Source organism: Triticum aestivum, chromosome 3D (assembly GCF_018294505.1).
Source record: "Triticum aestivum cultivar Chinese Spring chromosome 3D, IWGSC CS RefSeq v2.1, whole genome shotgun sequence".
In the NCBI taxonomy this organism is placed as follows: Eukaryota; Viridiplantae; Streptophyta; class Magnoliopsida; order Poales; family Poaceae; genus Triticum; species Triticum aestivum.
The window spans coordinates 61,181,102-61,187,101 of NC_057802.1; positions in this window are offsets into that span (position 1 = coordinate 61,181,102).

Consider the following 6,000-nt stretch of genomic DNA (forward strand, 5'->3'; position numbering starts at 1 on the left):
TCACGTAGACTTTGACCCGACTTTGATCCGGTCGGTCATTTGGATTGGAGCCATGCCTTTCCATCCCTTTCCCGGGCGGAATGGAAGCAGCGGCAGCATCTGTGCTCTCTCGCCTGTTGTTGCCTGGCTCTTTCTTTTACACGGGCACAGACGTGTCGGATCTGGCTCGGGCGCGTGTTCTATTGCCCCTTCGGCTGACTGATCCATCACTTTCGGCTCCCAAATCGACCGCGTGGGACGAAGGGAATATATGATCAGGTGCGTGCGTGCGTGCAGCCTGGACTGGGAGCAGACAGCGGGCCTTGCTTGTTTTGGGTTGTGATTGGCCTCTCGACTGATCCTCTTTGTTTGTTTTATGCTCTTTCTTGCTGCCAGTACTATAATTACTCCTAGTTGTCCCTGCGCTTCGACCGTAAGCAAAGTCAATTTTCTCAGCTCTGACCACCATTTTGTATCAGAATACTAGTATACATTTTCTTGCTCTTTTGTGAAGAGGAGAGAGCGACCTTTGATTTCTTTCAGTAAACTATTATAGACACGATACAACTGTCGCAGGGCCAGGTGGTGAAGAAATTGTCAGGAGTCCAAGTCACTGGAGCTCGAAAGAGAAGTAAGGCCATCTCCAAAGGCAACCCGCAAAAAACTTTGCGTATCCGACCGGTCCATAGACATATATGCGGAAAGCAGTCATCCAACGCTAGCCGCATACATTTTCACAACAAGTCAAACTAATCAGACCAAATTCACGCAAAGAAATGTGGATTTCATGCGAACATGACGGATTTTCATATAAACTTGGCGGACTTCAGTACATTTACATCAACGGTGCTAGTTCGGCTCTGAAGTATAATTAATGCCTGATCTACATCGCCGCCCGCGGATCCCTTTGTCTTCCTCATGTCCGGCAACCCGATCACTGGACTGCCGGGAGCCCTGGAGGTATATGCTTAGCGCAAAGGACAGCTCGCTTCCCCACCACTCATCGGAGTGGAACCCCCGACTGATGCTTCAGTGAGAGGGGAAGGCGGCGCCTCCGCTTCCATGAAGCCCATGTGGGATCGACGGAGGTCCTCAAAAGAGAAGAACCGGGCAAGACACCGGCTGTGTATGCGAGTGTCGCCTAGGCGGTGGCCTTCGTGGGACCCAAGTGGCGGAGGACTCCCGTGTTCTACTTTTTCCTCGATGATGGCAGCGGACGCGGAGTTGCTGGCCACCGACTCGTCGCTCTCCGTGCACTCGGCTTCTGTCTCTGCCTGCACGGCGCGGCCGAAGGCACGGGAGGCGCGGCCACAGACACGGGAACCGCGGTCGTCGTCGGCAGCGATGACGCTTGTGCCGCCGTGGAGCAACTGGCCACTCCTCATCGAGTGGCCCTGGAGCGGCGAGTTGCTGAACCACGCGGCGGCTTGGGGCGGCAACCTGCTCCGTCGGGTGAGACGCGGGAGGTGGAGCAGCGACGTGCCTCGCTCGTATCCGACGGGCCATGGTACGCCCATTTTGCATCATGTTTTCCTACTGTCATTTATATTGTTTTTATGCATAATAATGCTTTTTGGAGTAATTTTAATGCCTTTTCTCTCATAATATGCAAGGTTCATACAAGGAGGGAGAATACCGGCAGCTGGAATTCTGGACCTGAAAAAACTACGTCAGGCCACTTATTCTGCACAACTTCAAATGAGTTGAAACTTTACGGAGACTTTTTATGGAATATATAAGAATTATTGGAGCAAATAACTACCAGAGGGGGTCCACCAGGTGGGCACAACCCACCTGGGCGCGGTAGGGAGCCCAGCGCGCCCTGGTGGGCTGTGCCCTCCTCGGCCCACCTTCGGTGCCCATCTTCTGGTATATAGGTCATTTTGACCTAGAAAAAATCAGGAGAAGACTTTCGGGACCGAAGAAGTGCTGAAGAGTCCGCCGCCCTTCTGGATTGAACTCCCACATACGGAGAGGCCGCCATTGACACGGCAGGATCCGGCGGACCAGCATTACCTGAACGACGTTCACAAGATCGATGCCCTTCTCGGTAAGGCTTCAGATGCGACCTTGCAGAGTCTGCACCTCATTAGCGGATCCCCAGTCCAACCCCTTGTCGATCCATGAAGCAAGCTGAGTCGGAGGGCCGGGTCGGAACGCAGGCTTAGCCACCCACTTGGAGCCCCGCGGCTCGTTGACATAAAACCACCCCTGCTGCCATAGTTCGGAAGATTCGGCGAAGGATCCTTCAAACCAAACCGCGCTGGCAAGCTTGTTTATTACAACGCTGCCGCACTCCGCCTGCTCCCCCTTTATCACCCGCGGCCTCACATCAAAAGTCTTGAGCCACAAATCAAAGTGCGGAGGAGTCCGGAGGAAGGCCTCACACGTGACGAAGAATGCTGAGATGAGAAGAACAGAGTCCGGGGCCAGATCGTGAAAATCTAGCCCATAATAGAACATGAGCCCCCGGACGAAGGGGTTAAGCGCGAACCCTAACCCATGGAGGAAGTGGGACACAAATACTACCCTCTCGCCGGATTTCGGGGTGGGAATAATCTGCCCCTCAGCAAGAAGCCGATGAAGGATTTCTGGGGTCAGGTACCTCGCTACGCGGAGCTTCGCAATATCCTCCTCCGTGACGGAAGAGGCCACCCACGGCCTGAATGGCTGGACCCGGACATGATTGGGGCTGGTGGTGATTGGAATTCGAGGGCTAGAACTCAAGGTGGCTGGGGTTGAGGAAGAAGCAAGCGCGGAAGAAAAAGACAAGTCTGGGTCCCTATATGAAGGCCCAGAATATCGAGCGTCCCCTCCTGGGTCTTGAAACTTACCTATCCCCAAAGAGTTGTACCCAGGGGACGGTTGGGTTACCCATACCTACATTATTGAAAATCCCGTGAATAAGGGGACACGATCTCTGCTTTGACAAGACGTGCCAATAAAACCGCTTCCCGAGACGTGGGGCGACGGGCTAGCCAACGGTTGGAAATAATAACCGGGCAGGCGTGATACAATGTCATAAACGGTTGTCAGCAGATTGGACTCGTGGAGTATTGTATTTTCTGCAATTATATACGCAGGTCCGGATATAATCGTCACATCCGAAGACTACCTTGGGGTTCAGAAGAAGGGGAACTCACCTTGCAATGCCGAAGACAATCTGTGCGCCGGGCTCCTCGTCATTGAAGCCAGGTTCAGGGGCTACTGAGGGAGTCCTGGACTAAGGGCTCCTCGGGCGTCCGGCCTGTTATTCATGGGCCGGACTGATGGGCCGTGAAGACATGAAGACCGAAGACTATGTCCTTGTCCGGACTGGACTCTACTTGGCGTGGAAGGCAAGCTAGGCGACCTATTATGAAGATTTCCTCCTATGTAACCGACCTCATGTAACCCTAGATCTCTCCGGTGTCTATATAAACCGGAGAGCATAGTCCGGATAGGACAGAGATTCATGACCATATACTCATAGGCTAGACTTCTGGGTTTAGCCATTACGATCTCGTGGTAGATCAACTCTTGTAACACTCATATTCATCAAGATCAATTAAGCAGGAAGTAGGGTATTACCTCCATAGAAAGGGCCAGAACCTGGGTAAACATTGTGTCCCCCGTCTCCTGTTACCATCGATCCTAGACGCACAGTTCGGGACCCCCTACCCGAGATCCGCCGGTTTTGACACCGACAGGTGGCGCTAGGGTTAGCTTGTCGGGGCGGGGGGGGGGGGGGACTGGAAGAGAGTGGATGCGGTGGGAAAGTGGACTGGCCGGTCCACGGCTTTGCCATAAAAAAGAACACGTCCAAGGGCGGTTAGGAGGCTAACGTGCGGGCCCATCCACCCGTGCGGATTAAATGGGGCCTGTGGGAATTCGTTGCACGGCCGACACGCGGGTTCGGAGACGGACGACGACATGCACGTCTTGTCTGTCTGGATGCAAAATTGACCCAAAATGCGTCCGGTTTGGGTTAAAGCGGACACTGAAACGGACATTTTTTCGGTTTGTTCCTGTGGGTTGGGTCGTGGATCATGTCTATTTCGATTCAAACGGACGCGGACGGCCAAATGAGGTCGCCCATTGGAGTTGGCCTAAATCGCGGCACATATGCGCTAATGCGGACACATGTATCACTGGGTTTGCACACGTAACATAGAGGATTTCTGGGCTTGGTATCCGGAGAAGAAGGGAAACTTCACAGTCAGCTCGGCCTATAAATTTTTGCAACAAACAAAAATGCAGAGGGAGGAATGGTTGGAAGGACGGGGCGGTTCATCTAGCTCCGACAGAGATGAGAAATCCTGGAGCATGTTGTGGAAAATCAAGGTTCCCTCAAAGATAAGAATCTTCTTATGGAGGTTGGCACACCATTCACTTCCAACTACTGATATTTTGAACGAGAGGAACATGTCTACTCGAGACGCTTGTCCGCTGTGTGGATGCGAGGATTCATGGAGACATGCTCTTGTGGCCTGCACTATGTCGAGGTGTGTGTGGGCTTTGACGGAAGACACCATCGTATCCAGTATGATCGAGAACGAGGAAGCTGATGCGAGGATCTGGCTATTTTAGCTGCACGAGTCGATGGACCATGTCAATTTCACACGGATGGTCATCACTCTATGGTTGATCTGGTACGCTCATCGGAAGGCTATATATGAATCAATTTTCCAAAGCCCACAGCAAACTGTCAACTTTGTTAACAACTATATCAGCGATCTCGGCCTTATTACCGCACAGGAGTATCATCCAGCTCCTACATCACCCGCCCAAGAAAGGCCATTGCGATGGCTTCGACCGCCGGCTGGCAACGTTAAGATCAACGTAGATGGGGCGCTGGCAAGGCGAAGCAGAGGAGGAGCAGTAGCGGTTCTATGCCGAGACCAGGACGGTGTCTACTTGGGATCGGCGGCGGTGGTTTTTCACCACACGCGGGATCCCCTTCTTCTGGAGACATATGCTTGTCAGGAGGCACTAGCACTCGCCGACGACCTTGGAGTAAGAAACATCTATGTGGCTTCGGATTCCTAGGAGGTGGTTAACGACATTAACAGGGGCACCGGAGGCCCAAATGCATCCATTGTGCATGAAATACTGAGTCATTGTAATAATTTTAGCTCTTGCTCTTTTGTTCATGAGCGAAGGAACTTCAACTTCGAGACTCATAATCTCGCTAAATATGCTTGTAAGCTAGATATAGGACGTCATGTTTGGTTGGGCACACTCATGACCCAACATCTGTACCTATGACTATTTCTTTGATTGAATAAAGTCAGTGAGATTCCTAAAAAAAAAAACGTATCGCTGGGTGGGACCCCGAGCTCGCCTCTTGTTCACGTAGACTTTGACGCGGCTTTGATCCGCTCGGTCATTTTTTTTTTCCGCTCGGTCATTTGGAGCGATGCGTTTCCATCTCTTTCCCGGATGGAATGGAAGCAGCGGCAGCATCTGTGCTCTAGCCTGGCGTTGCCTGCCTCTTTTTTTACCCGGGCAGAGACGTGTTGGACCTGGCTCGTGTGCGTGTGTTCTATCGCCCCTTCGGCTGATTGATCGATCGCTTTCGGCTCCGAAATGGATCGTGTGGAGGGAATATATGATCAGGTGCGTGAGTGCAGCTTGGACTGGGAGATGACAGCGGCCTTGCTTGTTTTGGGTTGTGATTAGCCACTTGACTGATCCGCTTTGTTTGTTTTATGCTCCTTCTTGCTGCCAGTACTATAATTACTCCTAGTTGTCCATGCACTTCGACCGTAAGCAAAGTCAATTTTCTCAGCTCTGACCATCATTTTGTATCAGAATACTAGTGTATATTTTCTTGTTCTTTTGTGAAGGAGGAGAGAGCGACCTTTGGACTCGCTTTAATGCTTGTAGTCGTCGCTAGGTGGTCTACGGATCTAGATGTATTTTTTATTATTTTGATGTTCATTGTACTGTCATGATTGAAAATGAATAGATCGGCAGTTTTCTCATGGAAAAAAAAACAAATATATACACAACAAAGGTGCCTTCGAGCCTCTTTTATTA